Below are 15,376 nucleotides of genomic sequence, written 5' to 3'. Positions count from 1 at the left end.
CATCACAGTATCATCCAGCATAAGGTAAGCCTACAGTTGTGAATCCTCCACAGTATACATTCTACAGCACGGGATACTCCAAAGTGCAATCATCAAAAAGTGATAGACACTCCACTTTCCAGAAATCCTATAGACATAGACAGTACGAGAGTTCCACAGTGCTAGATGCTGCATAGTACAATCATTCCACAGGGCTGGATCCTGAACAGTCAAGTCATTCTGTAGCACTGAGCCATGCACAGTATAGTTAGTCAGTCTACACTGCTGGACCTTTGACAGTCCAGCCATTCTGCAGAGGCGGACACTCCAAGGTACAGCCATTCCATGGCACTGGACACTGCACATTACACTTATGCTGGAGCACTGGACCCCTCATAGTACAGTGATTCTATAGTACAGAGTGCAGTCATCTCACAGCACTGGACCCTTCACAGTACAGTGATTCTATAGTACAGAGTGCAGTCATCTCACAGCACTGGACCCCTCATAGTACAGTGATTCTATAGTACAGAGTGCAGTCATCTCACAGCACTGGACCCTTCACAGTACAGTCATTCTATAGTACAGAGTGCAGTCATCTCACAGCACTGGACCCTTCACAGTACAGTGATTCTATAGTATAGAGTGCATCATCCGGAAGCACTGGACCATGCATAGTACAGTTATTCTTCAAAACTAGGCTCTCCTCAGTACCAACATTCTACAGAGGTGGACTCTCTACAGTATGGTTAATTCACAGAACTGGACCCTCCATGGTACAGTCATTCTACAGCACTGGACACTTGGCAGTTCAGTAACGCTGGAACACTGGATCTTGCAAGGTACAGTCATTCTGTAGCACTAGACCATACATGGTATAGTTAACAGTGCTGAAATCGCCACTGGACAGTCAGTCATTCTGCACTGCTGGGCCCTCCACCGGACAGTCATTCTGCACTGCTAGACCCTCCACTGGACAGTCATTCTGCACTGCTGGGCCCTCCACCGGACAGTCATTCTGCACTGCTAGACCCTCCACTGGACACTCATTCTGCACTGCTGGACCCTCTACTGGACAGTCATTCTGCACTGTTGGACCTTCAGCAATCCTGTCATTGCACATTTGGACCCTGCACTGGACAGTCATCCTGCACTGCTGAACCTTCAACAATACCCTTATTATATACATTTGGACCCTCCACAGTACTACCATTCTACAGAGCTGGAGTCTCCACAACATAGTCATTCCACAGGCCTGAACTCTATGGGATCATTCTACAAAGCTGAACCCTACATAGCACATTTATTCTCCTGAGTGTGTCCTACATGACACATTTGTTCTAAATTGCTAGACACTCCATGATAGAGTCATTCTACATTCCTGGAACAGCTAAGATACAATCATTCTGTAATGCTAGGCCCTCCGTTCTACAGCCATTCTACAGCCCTGAACACTCCACAGTACAATTATTCTACAACAATGGGTACACCATAATGCTGCAATCCTGCAACTCTCAGTTTTCGATGGTAGGGTAAGTTAAAGTACCCTCTAGTGTATGGTAATCCCACAGCACTGGGCATGCTACAGAACAGTAACTCTATGTCACTGCACACTCCATAGAACAGTAAGCCTGTAGTGCTGGACCCTCCTCAGTTCAGTCATTCTACAGAGCTCCACTCTCCACGGTACAGTCATTCTAGAGAGCTGGACCCACCACGGTACAGCATTCTTCAGCACTGGACCCTCCACGGTACAGTCATTCCATAGCACTGGACTCTCCACAATACAGTAATCATACAGCGATGAACATTTCATGGCTCAACAATCCTATGATGCGGGACATTAGACAGTATAGTCATTCTGTGATGCTGGCTCCCTCCACAGCACAGTAATCCTACCTGACCCTCTACACTACAGTACTCGTCAGCACTATACACTGCACACTCAGGCTATGACCTGTACTGTCCCATCAGGCATGTGTCTGTGGCTTCAACTGGGCATTGGGAACACAGGTTCCCAACAGTACAAGCTGAGGAAAAATAAGGAATGGGAAGATACCGAAGGCAGCTGAGAAAGTTTAGTTCCATCAAACATGCACTTCGGTTTCTTAGAGTTCTCATTTCCCTGCCATTAGCTAAGGTTTGGTTTGTGTCCAGGCACTGAAAATCACTGGCCTGGATGAAGTCTCCTTCCATGGCTGCAGTCAGCTCTGCAAAAACCAAGACTCTGTCATTCCCAGGCAAAGCACCATCTCGAATTCCCCAAAGCAGAATCACAACAGCTTCCAGGGGTGGGAGTGAGGGACAGGAAGGGACCAAGAAAGGAAGGGGGCACAAAAGAGATGGAATCCATGAGTCAAGTGGGAAGAGCGGAGACTCACTAGACAGGAAAACCAAACAAAACAAAAAGAAAAGAACAAGGCACACTTCATCTTCCCTCTCTAAGGACCTGGTACAGCAGACCAGCTCTTCAAAGATCTGGCGTTAGCAGCCGGGTCCTGACACCAGGTGAATGATTTACGACTATGCACTAAGAGCAGAGGATTGTCTGAAAAGTACATGTGGTCCATGTTGCAGCAGAACAGAAAGCAAGGTCCACTGTGTGGGAAAAAGGGAGGAAGTCAATCTGTTTGCATGACCACAGTTACTACAGAGTCCCTCCCTATACAGACTCCCTTTCCAGCCATGCATCTGCTCATGGCTCCACAGAGACACGGGCTCGTGAAACATGAACTACGTGAGGACAGACATTTCTGTCCACTCTGTGATCTGTGGTTTGTCTCCAGAGCCTAGAACAGTGCCTACAAGCAAGGCTCAGTAAATACTTACGGAAAGACTGCAGTCTTTGGTCTAACAATGGTGTACGTTCTAGGGCTGGGGAGATGGCACAGTTGGTAAAGCAACCTGTGTTTGATCCCCAGGACCCACATAAAAGCAGGGCACAGCTTAACTCCAACTCTAGAGAGGCAGAGACAGAAGGATCGCTGGGCCTCACTGGCCAGTCAGTCTAGCCTAACTGGTGAGCTCCAGGCTCAATGACAGAGCTTATTTCAAAAACTAAAATGGAGAGTGACTGAGGCCGACACATTATACCTGTGGCCTACACTCACTCTCTCTCTCTTTCTCTCTTTCTCTCTCTCTCTCTCTCTCTCTCTCTCTCTCTCTCTCTATATATATATATATATATATATATATATATATATATATATATATATATATATATATATATAAAACATACCAAACTTAGAGTATTTTAAAGACAGATTTGCCCCTCATGGTATCCTTGCCTCCCACCTTGTGATCAGCCCCGAGGCTGACTCTGGGCAGATGATCCCACATGGCTGAATCAGTCTGCCTCCTTCCAAAGCACTTCTTTGGGGAAGAGTTTCTCATTAAACAGTCTGACGGCAGCACGGAGCCCCCTGGCTTTCTCCATGTATTTTTATCCTACAGGCTTGGCATCACTTAAGCAAATCCACCTCACAGGGACCATACTCACGCAGAGGCACAGCAACCTTCATGGACAGCTATCCGATATGGTAAGTCCTAAAGGCAGGATCGCTTTTCAGAGAGGCCCTGCCTAATGTGTTCAGATGATGGCCAAGCGGGCAAGTTTACCTCCTTCTCCCCAGAAACACGAGACTGCTTCCTGTACCAACGAGTATTAATTGAAATCCCTAGTGGGCCATCCAGGATATGAAAATTACTGTAATCTAATCTTGTAAAGGAAGAAGTACAAATCATAGTTACACGGTCTGACAAAGAGAGGAGTGATTAATGCCAGGCTGCCTCAAGGTTAGGGCCCGTGGTGACTGCTCCCTGATAACCATAGTCCGAACAGAGGGACCCCTCAGGCAAACATCGGAATCGACACCCTGGTTTTCATGCTTGGGTGGGGGGTGTGGGAGTGGGGGATGCCTTGTTCTCAGGAGCATAATTCAGAAGACTTTATATACTGGCCAAAGAAGCTCCATGGCCGCCTGAGCAGAGGGGAACTGTTGGGGTTCTTCCGACTCAGGGGGCTGCGTTTAGGCTCTGAAGTTACTGTCCTAGAGGCTGTAAGTCCTGTGGAATCACGACAGCTCACAAAATGACCTAGAAACCCCAATCCTCTGCAGGGAGGACCACAGCCTGATCAGAGCAGAATCAAGAAAGAGCTGCCGGCACCCCGCCCAGCAACAACATAGCTCTGAGGAAGTTTTGGCCCTCCCTGAAGCAGCACTCTGCCTCCTGTCTCTAAGGAACCACCACAGCCCAAGTGCCCTGGGAAAGTTGGTCAGGATGCCTGCAGCCCGGAACCAGCCTTCCACTTTTTTATTTTTTCTTCTGCACAGCTGTGTTCAATTTTCTGTCCTTGGGGTTTTAAAGGAACATTTATTCCAGGGCCAGGATTCTCAAGTTTTATGGTTATACAACTCCCTCCCAGGGCCAAAGAATGTTTGAGAAGTCTTAAGCCCAGTGAAGAGAATTAGTGAAACAATCCCAAGAAATTGAAATGAGAAACACTAAGACCTGTTCCAATGTAGAGTCAACCTCCGACTTTACAGCAGTGTGCATTCCGTTTGCCCTTCAAAACTCGTGCGACCTATTTTTCATGCAATTATAGATAGGGGTGCAAGGTCCAGTGAGTGTGTGTATATGGGAGACTGAGACAGGGAGATCGCGCATATGCAGGAGAGGCGTTCAGAAGCACAAAGGTGTGTTACAGGGAGCATGCATATGCAGGAGAGGCGTTCAGAAGCACAAAGGTGTGTTACAGAGAGCGTGCATACGCAGGAGAGGCATTCAGAAGCACAAAGGTGTGTTACAGGGAGCATGCATACGCAGGAGAGGCATTCAGAAGCACAAAGGTATATTACAGCCATTCACGGTTCCTCCTTCCTGTTCCATGATACATTTTATTATAAATTAGGCCTAGAGATTAATTAGACTTAATAAAAGATTTTAAAAGAGAGTGATCCCTTTATAAGGGCTATCTTCTGGTTTATTTTGCTTGTTAGAGTGATGGATACCCTTGGTATTCTTGGCAGCTGACAGAAGGAAAGGGGGGGCGGAGAAGAGAAGGAAGTCAGGAGGGAAGATAGACCTACAATTTTGCTCAGAATTTCAGTGGCCTGTTTAACTGACTGTCCAGAAGCCATCAACATCTAAGCATCCTTGACAGGATAAGAATGGGTGACAGCCTCCCCCAGCCCATGGAGCGCCAAGTGGCTGTCCAAAGGCATGGCACTGCTTAGGAAGGCTCCAAGCCCCTTACCTGGCCTCTTCTGCTGTCTCTTCATGTCACCAGCTCACCCCACCTCAGCCATCTGTCCACACAGGCGTGAGCACATTCCTTCACCCTACCCCGAAGTCTCCCACAGGCTTCAGGCCAGCTTCCTGCAAAGGTCTGAGCTGACAGCAAGGCTAGGCGGGGGCTCTGGGGCCTGAGGTTGACGACACAGCACACACCACCCACAATTAGAGGCCTGGCCATGGCCCAAGACAAATAAGATGTTTCTGAGAAACAAAGCGATTTGCACAGATCCACCCTAAGCAGATGGAGTCGGAATTCCTCCATCAAGGCAGCCGCCTGTCAGCAGCACCTGCTACCCACAGCAGCGCCGAGAAGGACCGGAAAAGAAGTGCACTGACCTGAGCTGGCCCCGGCCATGATGAGGCCTGCTGCAGCCTGGCTCCGGGCTGGAGTCCCCAGCAGAGACTTCCAAACCCTTTGTCTCTGTAGCACTTTCTCTTACTCTTTAAAAACCAAGCGATCGAAAGTATCCTTTAGCACAGCCCTGAAGCAAAGCGAACAGGTTGGGTCAAAGGGCAAACGATTCCTCCTAGATAACCACTCTACACTCCCGTGGAAGTGGATAGATATTAAAGTCCTCAACCAACCGACAACAGAGCTAAAAAAACAAAACAAAACAACAACGAAACACACCCAAGATTGAAAGTCGGGGCTTCTGTGAAGACAATATAAAATATCTCGTTAAGTAGTTCACAGAATGAATAATATTTTTAGAGTTTATTACATTTTAAAAATTTATTTGTGTGGGTTCATATATGTGTGGGTACCTGTGTGCCATGGTGTTCATGTGGAGGTCAGAGGGCAGCTTGTGGGAGTCAGTTCTCTCCTTCTACCATGTAGGTCCCAGGGATTGAACTCCGGTCATCAGCCAGGCTTGGCAGTAGGCCCCTCTACCTGCTGAGCCCTCTTGTCAACCCTCATTTTCTCACAATGACAGATTTAAAAACCCTGTGAACCTGTGTTCTAGATCGTTAAGATATCTCTTCTGGAATAGCCACATTTAATCCTGGAAACATTTTTTTTTCAACCCCCCCCCCCCCAAACATGCATCCTATGTGTATAATAAAATATAAGCAAGCAATTCCCAGCTCATGGGTCAAAAATGAACAACAACAACACACATACACAGCCCCTTACCCCAGGAGGTATTAACTGAGGCTAGTGAAAAGGGAGCATTCTCTTGCTCCATGCCAACTTATGATAGATTGTCTATATTCCAGACAAGAAAAGGTTGAACTTTTAGCTAATGACACTCAACTATAATTTTGAAAATCTGATTCACTATTGAAGCTAACCTGGTCTACAAACTGAATTCCAAGTTAGTCAGGGACACATAGTGAGAAAACACACAGAAAACTCTGACTCAACAAAGAATGTGTGCACATCTGCACACACACACACACACACACACACACACACACACACACACACACACACACACACATCTTGTAGGAGGAAAGGTAAATGCCGCTTAGATTTCTCCAAATGAGCACCTGTGCTCATGCTCAAACCATGATATTTGCTCAGAACATATCAACAGGACTTTTCAGTCTAAGGAGCAGCCTGTCCCCAAGGAACCATTTCCCAACAGGAGGGAAGACTGGGTTGTCACTTGAAGGAACATGTGTTTCAAAAAGCAATTTTTCAATCATCTAAATTATTAAAGAAGCCTGGAAGTGAGTGGGATATGCTAATGGAGGTGAAATAGCCATAGTCAGCATTTTTGAGGTTTCCAAAAAGTATACACTAAGTCTCTCTCTCTCTCTCTCTCTCTCTCTCTCTCTCTCTCTCTCTCTCTCTCTCTCTCTCTCTCTCTCTCTTTCTCTCTGTGTGTGTGTGTGTGTGTGTGTGTGTGTGTGTATCCTATATCCTTACCATGGGGTCTGCTATGGCCCCAGTGATCCACACTCTGGGTTCCACTTAGGTCTTACTAGACACAAAACAGAAAGGCATTTGTAGTTAGGACCCCACTGTATCTAAGAACACCTTATCCTTTCTTTTTCCTCTCGATCACAATAACAAAATGGGCCTGGTGGTGCCTCAATGGTAAAGCTCAGGGTTAACATTTGCCCCAGGCTTTAGGTTCAATCCTTAGAGAAAAAAACAAAAAACAAACCACAATCAAAACCACTAGAGAACAAAGCCCAACATGGCATTCTTTCTGGGGACTCCAGCCCTGCAAAGCCTTCTGGCCTGCAGTCTCCCAGACACTGCTACTTGTATGATTATTAACCTTGGGAGTATGAGGCCTTCAGACTCAACAGCCATCAGAGTGCTGCTGCAGGGTGCTTCTCCAGCACCATACAGCTTCTCCCTCCCCATGCTGCCTTGGCCTCCTCTGACTTGGAGTCACTATAGATGAGCCACTCCTGAAGAGGATGTGGACACATCCATCATGGCAGCTCCAGCAAGCACTTCAGTCTTCTTACCGAGAACTTTATGGGGGTAATCTTCAACTTTGTGCACCCTCCCTCTGAGCAAGTCACCTTAGGTCAGGGGCCTCCCTTGGGCCATGCCTGGGCTTGCCCAGGTTCTTCTGTGGCTCTGTAACTCTAACCCACCTCATACTAACCTCACTGACCACCCCGAAAGTGGGTTTGCCTGTCTTTGTGTTTCACCTCCTGTCTGGACTGCACCTCAGAGTTCCACACTCCTTTCCGAGTTTCCATACATATGAATATTGCACAGGCACCTGCACTTAGAGTGTCTGTACAAACTCATGAGCAGCTTGAGGAAGCTCCGACTTCTCCATTCTCATCAATACCCATCAAACCCAGCATTACATGTCTTTCACACTGGGGATGAAGTGGTGTCTTACTGTCTTTAAGGAATAATGATGCTAAAACTCTTCTCCTATGCTTCTTTGCTATTAGTGTATCTTCTCTGAGGAAACATCTGTCCGGGCCTTTTACCCAGTTTAAGTCATAAAAGCCCTTACATGTTCTAGTTATAGCCCTTCATCACACATATGACTTGAAACTGTTTAGTCAGTCCCTCCCCCAGAGTGTGCATGCGTGTGTGCGCGTGCGCGTGTGCGTGTGTGTGTGTGTGTGTGTGTGTGTGTGTGTGTGTGTGATATGCACAGGTATGTGCAGATGCATGCACCAGAGAGCATCCAGTGTCTTTCTCTACCACTCTCCTCGTTTCTTTTTGGAGGCTGGGTCTCTTGCTGAACTTGGACCTTGCATTTCTCAGCTAGGCTGGCAGCCAGCATGCCCCGTGATCCTTCTATGTCTGTCCCCTCAGGGCTAGGGTTACAAGCATGTGAAGGATCACACTAGCTTTATTTTTTTTTCTATGTGGGTGCTGGGACCCAAGCTCTGGTCCTATAGCATGGCAGGAGTTCTTGGCCTCTGAGCAGCCAGCCTCTCCAGCCCTCTCACTTTCTTGCTCCTGCACCTTGGTCAACGGAGGCTTTGGATCCCGATGAAGGTCACTTCATCATTTCTCTCTCTTCGTTTGTGCTTCGGACGTTGTATCTTCAAAACCAGGCCCCATCATAACTCATTAAATGTATGTTTTCTTCTAGTTCCTTCTAAGTTTTCTATCGCTTTTAAACTTGTAGTTCTTACATTAAGCTTTGATCCATCTTGAATTAATTCTTGTGAGACGGTGTGAGGTAGGGACTCAAGCTCATCCCTCTGCATGTGGGCAGCTTCTGCGTGTGTCACAGGGCTCTGTGCTAAAGACACTTGCTCCTTCCCCTTGGGATTGTTTTGCTAAACTGTCAAAAGTCAATTGACCACAAATGTATGGATTTACTTCTAGACCCTCAATTATAGCCTGTGTGTCTCCATTTCCAACCTGGTCCCCGGTCCTGACTACCGTAGTCATTTTAAAGGAGAAGGCTGAACCTTCTGTTCTGTTCCCTTTCAGCCTGTTGTGGCTGTCGTGGTTCCACTGATTTTCCCCATCAGTCACAGGATTAACTGCAAAGGAGCCAACTGAAGTTTATAAAGACTGAATCAAATTTGTGGATAAATTGGGCAAGTATTGAATTTTTTTTTAAATTATGAGATAGGTCTTCAGTATGTAGTCCAGCCTGGCCTCAAACTTGCAGCTCTTTCCGTCTTCCCCTTCTGCATGCTGGGTTTACAGGCATGTGCCATTATGTCCTGCTAGAAGTATTGAGTTTTTGATAATACTAGCTATATTGATTCAACAACATGGGATGTTTTCACAATTATTTGTTCTTTTTTAATTTATTTCAATGATGTTCCATAGTGACGAGTATTCACTTTGACATCTTCTGCTAAATCTATTCCTATTCCTGTCCTGCCACTCCATGGAAAAACTTTACTTTATATTATACATTTAAAGTTTAAAATACACAGCAGAATTTTTTTACATCGGTTTTATATCCTGTAACCTTGTGAACTTATTCATTATCTCTCTCACTCTAATGGATTCTTAAGGGTTTTCTTTATAAAAAATAATGCCATCTGCACACAGAGATGGCTCTGTTTTTTCCTTTTAATCTGAAAGTCTCACATTTCATCTCCTTGCATAACTGCCCTGGCTACAACCTCTAGCACATACTGTATTAGTTTTCTAATCTCATTAGTTTTGAGAAAGAGTCTCCAGGTTTACTAGAGAGATGGGACCAAGAAGATGGATGGATGGATGGATGGATGGATGGATGGATAGATGGATGGGTAGATGGATGGGTGGATGGGTGGGTGGGTGGATGGATAGGTGGGTGGGTAGGTGGATGGGTGGGTAGATGGGTGGGTGGGTAGATGGATGGGTGGGTGGATGATTGGGTGGATAGATGGATGGATGGGTGGATGGATGGATGGATGATAGATGGATGAATGGGTGGATGGATGGGTGGACAGATGGATGGATTAGAGGTGAGTTATTAGGGGCTCTGGATCTTGTGACAATGAGAACTAAGTCCACAATGGGCCTCCTGCAGGCTGTAGAGACCTAAGGATGCCCTGATGTGTGGCTCAGGCCAATTCCAAAGCCCTCAGGACTGAGAACTAGTGCTAGACCTGTCAGTCCAGTTGAGTAAAAAGCCTGATTAAAAAAGCTATGGTGTAAGACTGGAGTCCAAAGTCCTTAGAATGCTTGCTAATGTCCAATGATTGAAAATAAGGGTATCCCAGCTCCAAAAGAAAGAGGAAATCAACATCTTAGCCTTTTTCATATACCTGGGCTCTCAGCTGATTGGATGGTTCTTTTCAGATGAAGAAGTCCCCTGCCAGCCCTGGTTTGCTGAGTGTTGTTAATCACAGTGAAGCACAGGACTCAGTCAATGAGTTCACCACACCTTTGCTTACTTTTCCTCATACCCTCTACCTACCTTCGGCTTAGCTTGCTATTTCTCACATACATGAAGTCTCTACTGAATGCATTCCATCTATCTCCAGTCAGTCACCATATACGTGAACCTTCAACCTGAGTCAAAGGATTTGGCTATTGTTGTTATATGAACAAATCTGATGGCATCTGTATATAGTCTAGTCCTTCAGGCATTCCTAATCCCTGTCCTTCTAACAACCGTTCCTATGAGACAGATGCGATTGTCACCGCTCTGTAGGCAAGGAACATGAAAGACAGAGGCTACATGCCCTTCCGTCAGGAAGATACAAAAATCAGACTCACCCAGTATTAAAGCTAGGCCACCAAGCTCTGGAAATCATTCTCTTAAGCCCTGTGGCTTAGTAATTCCTTTTGTTCACTTGTAGCACTTACATTCTGCATGTAAGCATCACCAATCTTATTTATAACTATATCCTTAGTGTCTGACGTCACTTGTGGCTGATATTCAGAAAATATCAAATTCACAAGTAGAATGTTAGTCACAAGCCATGATTTGCACAGGACCATGGCAAGCACTGCTGACCACACACAGCTATGGGGACTTGCAAGGTCCATTAGTTCTGAGATAGACCGTTTATTCAATGAGATGTTTCCTAGTCACTTGACTACACCACCAGTGCCCACTGCACAAACAGTCTGGAGGCTGTGCTCCAGGAAACCCTCTGAGAAATACCACCCTGATGTAAGCCAATAACAGGCCTCAGAAGTATGCCTCTGCCTCCCTGTCTGCACTGGCTCTGTTCTTTTATAAAAAGTCCAAAGTAAGCTGAGCATGATGGGATGTGTCTGTGATCCCAGCACTCTAGAGGCTGAGGCAGACTGGGTGTGTAGTGATCTCTGTGTATATGTGGTTTTGCTGTGAAATTAGCTTATATGGAAGGATTAGACCGAATACTTTGTAAAGGCCCGTGAAGGTGATCACTAAACATGAGTAACAAATTAGGAGTGTGGAAATGACAGCAAAGGCTTGATGTAATAACCCTGGAAAATTCGAGGATTTTGTATCCATCCCTTCACAAGAATCCTTAGAGTGAACTTCAAGGAAATCTAAGCTGCACACATCATTACACTGTGATTTAGTTTATGCACAAAGAAAATGACCATTTTTCATGAACACACCCTGAGAATGTATAAATGAATGGGAAGAGACACACATAAAAGAAAGGAAGGAAGGAAGGAAGGAAGGAAGGAAGGAAGGAAGGAAGGAAGGAAGGAAGGAAAGAAGGAAGACTGAGGCAGAAGGATCATGAGTTTGGGGCCAACCTGAACTACATAATGAGAGTTTGTCTAAAAACCCAGAAAGTTCCATTAGAGCCAGTCGGAGCTCTTTTAGGACCACAACTCAGCTCAGGAAGAATGCTCACATTACCTTTAACCTCCCTTTCCTGGCAGTCCCCGCTGGAACAGCAGATACAGGACCCCTGAGAACTCCATGTGCCTGTAAGTTGGGGAACACATGTCGACCCCAGGAGTGCTTTGTACTTCTCAGAGTCTGGCTGGATGTTAGGTAGACAGGGCTCCCCTTCACTGTGTGCCTTCGTCTGTTCCCAGAACACAGAGCAGCCCTGTACTGTGCCATCTCCAAAGTGTTTGTCCCCCTGAAACTCACCTTAACAGTCAAACCACGGCTTCAGATGCAGGCACGCTCATCGTCGGCTGTTCAGCTTTCCACTCTTCCAACTTATCCAGCTGAGCTCTCTGGGGAAGAGAGAGAGAGAACGAAGCTTTTACTTTGAGGTCTAAGGAAGACAACAGAAAAGGCTATAAAACGCTGCCCAACCCTTGGCTACGGTTACAAGACTCGGGCCCAGGAGGAAAAGCAGCCCACCTCAGTCACCGACGTTCCCTTAAACACACGGAGATCTGAAAGCAAAGGGCCAGCTAGCCTCCTCAGGAGAAAGAGAGGAGCTGGGTAGGCAAGGCTAGAGAGGCCACCTAAGGCATCCGGAGTGGGCGGGTTAGTGAACTGTCTCTGAGCACTGAGTCCAGGGTGGGACAATCTTGAACATGTACTTTCCTCAAAGCCTAGAGAACACGGGAACAGTGTACCTGCACTAGCAGGTACAGAGTACAGTGACCGTCAACATACGTGCCTGTCGCTTGTGTAACAAGGTGCGTGTGTGATGAGAGGTGTGGACTGGGAGAATCACCGCTCACATTTGAAATGGGAGAGTGACTGTGTGGCATTCTGACGGCTCAGCCGGGGAGGGCGGGAGTGGGGGGTGCTGACACAGTTAGACTCCTGCCCCAAGATGCAGAGGGAAGCAAAGAGCGGCAGGTATGTCGTGCTTGGGGGCGATCTTGTTGTAGGCTCCTGAGCTATGTCTACCTACTTCATGACAAGTGTCTTCATCACTTCCTGCTTGTATCATCTTTTGAAACTGTTGGGAGGGAGTTCACTTGAGCACTGAGTGTCCTACAGTGGGTGGAAGGCTGGAGATGCCCCGCCACTGTGGAGGCCAGAGCTGGTTCCCACTCATGGCAGAAGTGTGCTCTAGCTGGCGTCCAGAGAATGGGGCTCATTTTCAGAACCAGAGGCAGACACAAGATATGAAGGAGCCACCCTGTGCTGGGTGAAGGGGTGGCAGTTAGTCTGTTCATGTGAAGTTTCCACAAGGCAAAGTAATTATCACTACCACGTGGTGAAATTCAGACAGCCATTAACTCATTACCTGAAGCCACAAAGATGTCTGTCTTGTGTACGAACCCCAGGGTTAAACAGACTGTTCTTTGTATGCATATATATATTTTTTTTAAAAAATCATGTTCTCTCTTTCCTCACAAATCTGTTTATTACTAAAAACACTTTGGAGGCCTTGTAAAGTGGGCTAGACCAGTTAGAAACTGCCTTTCCCCCTGGGGCTCCTCCCCAGCATCCTAAGCTATGGAGGAATGTGGCTGCTTCAGAAGAGAATTGCCAAAGATGGGAAAGCCCAAGAGGGCCAGAAGAATGAGAGGAAGGGAAGGAGGAGTCACAGGCAGGAGAGAGGGATTGTCATCTCTGCCCAGATGGCACATCTGCATCTGGCCACCTCCCTCCAGAGCCTTGAGAACAAAGGCCTCGAAACCAGGTGTGCACAAGACACCTTGGGCTGTGTTAAGTGCAGGTTGAGGTAGAAGAAATTCTTCAATGGAGCCCAAGTGCCAGGAAGGAGTCTGAAAGCTGACACGGCATTCTTTTGTTGAAGGAATGCGGTTTGCTCCCACAAAAGACAGACCTGGTCACTGGACAAAGAAACCACCTCAGCACCTAGAGCGCCTTCACGGGGCATGGCGGTGGGGGGAGGTCAGCTCACTGCAGTCAGGAACACGTGAGAGAAGGAAAGGAATGGATTCAAGTTTAGTGACAGGTTGAAACTGAAGAATCCACTCAAACAGACAGAAAAGTGTGGGTGGTGGTGTGTGTGGGGGGGATCTGGAAAAAGAAAAGAAAACAAAAACTGGGCACTGGACAGTGAATGCCCAGTGTGGTTGATACAAGGAGGAAGGGGAGGGGCTGGAGGGCTGGCTCGGAGCTTGAGAACACTGGCTATGCTTGAGGACTCAGTCCCTTTCCCAGCACCTCATCAGGTGGCTCACCAGTGCCCATAACTCCAGTTCCAGGGGACCTGACACCCTGGGCTCTGGGGGTACCAGCCACACAGTGAGGTGCACACACATGCATTCCGGTACTCATGGAACAAAATGAAAGCGAGAAGAGGCAGAGGTGAAAGTCAGGGGCAGGTGGAAGCTCCAGTCTGCCTCTGGGGCACTCCCTTCATTCTCAGGGTACCGCCCACTTCCACTTGGTCTCAGTCTCTGTGCAAAGGCCCTGGCCTGACTTGAAGGCCTGTTCCATACTAATTGCACCTGCCGGGAAGGGGTGAGAGGCCTAGCTTTAGGGCAGGGCTTCTAAGGGCTTGTTGAGCTGACAGAGGCAGTTGCTCATAGTTTATGGATGCTTCCAGTGTGTTTATTCACGCACTACTGAATTACCCCAGTGGCAGCTACCTCATAAGCTGAGTCTGGGCCCCTTTAGTCAGACATCTAAAGGTCCCTGTTCTAGAGATGAGGAATGTTCTTGTCATGGGACCTGGCTTCCAAACTCTGGATATTTCTCAATCTCCTCCCAGGATACCCAGAAGCAAGGAAAGCAGGTTCCTAGTTTCACAGAGCCTTGGGCACTTCCTCCAGACTCTCAATTTTCAAGTGCCTTTCAGGTTTTTTCCCAGGGAGATTCCCAGACTGCCTTGCTTCCTGCTCAGGAACCTCTCTCCTGAATTCATACATTGAACTTTCAATGAACAGGACAGTAGCAGTGGGATCATCCTCAGGAGATCGGTTCCAGGTTCCCAGTGGATACCCAAATGCACAGCCACTCCAGCTTTGAGCAGTACAATGGAGTATTTGAATAACCTAGCCACAACCCTCCCCGAACTGTCCATCATCTCCAGATGAAATGTAATACCTAACAAGCAAATGCTATGGGAAATCATTGTTTATGGCACTACTTACAGAGTAACACTGAGGAGAGTCTGTGTATATTCAGCGCAGGGGTTTTCTTGCTCTGAACATGCCTGGACTGCAGAGGTTGAGGAATCCTTAGAGGGCTGACCTTTAATCTTAACTTTTACGGTTACTTTAGCCGTGGCAACATTTTCACAATCAGAACTATTAGAATAATCATCATTTGACTTTTTCTAAAAATTAAATGCCTCCTATATAAAATTGTCAAAACAATTTCAATAATAAACAAATAATTCCAAATTGGAAAAAAACAAAACAAAACACCTT

The 15,376-nt window shown here is 46.8% G+C and overlaps 1 protein-coding gene across 8 annotated transcripts in view; it reads right to left on the bottom strand.

The window, feature by feature from the left end:
• Svil (supervillin) overlaps positions 1-15,376 on the bottom strand; it is a 205,885-nt gene that overhangs the window by 138,512 nt on the left and 51,997 nt on the right. For all 8 annotated transcript variants that reach the window (XM_052727641.1, XM_052727634.1, XM_052727638.1 and 5 more), the window contains exon 2: positions 12,213-12,301. The gene's annotated coding sequence lies outside the window, so the exon portion shown is untranslated. The remainder of the gene's footprint in view (positions 1-12,212; positions 12,302-15,376) is intronic.

The sequence above is a fragment of the Peromyscus californicus genome, unplaced genomic scaffold, assembly GCF_007827085.1.
Source record: "Peromyscus californicus insignis strain IS unplaced genomic scaffold, ASM782708v3 Scaffold_8__1_contigs__length_139910024, whole genome shotgun sequence".
Taxonomy (NCBI): domain Eukaryota; kingdom Metazoa; phylum Chordata; class Mammalia; order Rodentia; family Cricetidae; genus Peromyscus; species Peromyscus californicus.
The sequence above is the reverse complement of the archived record's forward strand: the minus strand, read 5'-3'. Positions and strand labels throughout refer to the sequence as shown.